Genomic DNA, 1,709 nt, shown 5'->3' on the forward strand with positions numbered 1-1,709 from the left:
AGATGCAAGCACAGTTTGGAAATGCAGTGTACTTGTGTGCTCGTGAAGGTAAATGGGATTGATAAACATCTAGTTACCAATGTTATGTTTTTCAACCTCTGGAGTTCAGTAAGTACATGATCTGCTTTCCAAGTTATAGTAGCTGGTAGTTTCAGCAAACATTTTACACTCAATAACTAGTACGTCCAGCAGGCCAATCTACTATTAATATATCTCCTCACCAGCTGATGCTTAACTTCGAAGCCAATACCATATGTTTTAGGATTTTATTTCATTGGCGTCTCACTTTGAATCTAATTTCTGGATTAGGTCAGACTATTCTACAGCATCAAAGCAGCACTGCCCCCCCTCCGCCCTTCAAAAAAATCTCATGACTTAACGCAACGGAAGGCTGTCATTAGCTCGTGTTGCAGTGCAATATAGAGGATGAGAAGAATCTCACAGCTGACACACTTCCAAGCAGAGACTCAAGGACTTTGGCTCCTTGTCTAGGGGTGGCTCCATTACAACATGCATGCAGATGAGGAAAATTGAGTATGTAGAAAATTACAAAAGAGAGTTTATGACCAATTTCCTTTGGGCTACTGTGTGGACAAATAGGATATAGAAGTAAAAGGTGAGGAACAAGTAGACTATTTAGGAGACTATTGCAGCAATCCAGGTGAGAGCAGATGGTGGTTGGGGAAGGGAGGTAGAAGTGGAGGTGATGAGAAGAGACAGAATATCCGATAAAAATTTAGGGCACAGACAATAAGTTTTGGTAAGTGAGAGAGAGAAGTACAAGTTATATATGTGGCCAATAAGTGGCAAAATCCAGATTCAGTTCTAGATCTCCTTGTTCCAGTGTCTGAGGTTGTTGTGCTGTTCTATATGGCTGTAACTTTACTCTTCTGCTTATGAAGATAAGCACATATTTATAGAGTTTGTTTATGGCTCAAATATAAAATTCTCCACTGCTATGATGGGTCCTGGCAAGCAGGTTCACTATTGAGTCGTTGGCGGAGGTGGGGAAGGGCTCTCCTCCATTGTATTTCTTGTTAATGAAGAAGCTACACCATTCAATTGCTCAGTCAAGTGTTCTTCCCATCAGTCCTCACGGATCTGGTTATCTCATCTTTTTCTTGTTTTCCAAGAGGCAAGTCAGGTTGTCTGGGGTGCTGGCTTGCATCTCACTGGCCTGAAGAGGTAATGTCTAAATTCAACTCCATTGTCGAGACAGTGTACACCCCTTGTTCTTTAATTACTCCTACTTACTTTCACCACATATTGTGATTCATTTGTTTAAAACCACTGCAGTAGTTGCTGCCATAACAAATGCTTCGCTGAGAGTCAGATTAATGTTCCCCTTTGTTTCCAGCTTATCTCTAGCCTGTCTGCAGTAATATACTCAAACAAGCGTATTTTTCACTCACAGCCTGCCTTTTATGAGTCCCACTGACAGTTCCCTAATAAATAATGCATTTCTAAATGTTCCTAAGCTTTTCTCCTTATTAATAATTCTAGTAGCTTTCCCATGGCTGAAGGGTTTTATTTGGTCACTGACTAGATTTTATTCTTGCCTGTTTCTCTATGTTTTACTTTTTGAGACTAAAAAGTAAAATATACCTGGACAACGAGGATGTTACAACAGTGATCCATTCATAGCAGGTGTTCAATAATTATGAGTTAGTACACAGTATACATTCAGATGTACAACATAGACTTTCATG

The sequence above is a fragment of the Propithecus coquereli genome, unplaced genomic scaffold (genome assembly GCF_000956105.1).
Source record: "Propithecus coquereli isolate 6110/MARCELLA unplaced genomic scaffold, Pcoq_1.0 Scaffold96, whole genome shotgun sequence".
Lineage (NCBI taxonomy): Eukaryota > Metazoa > Chordata > Mammalia > Primates > Indriidae > Propithecus > Propithecus coquereli.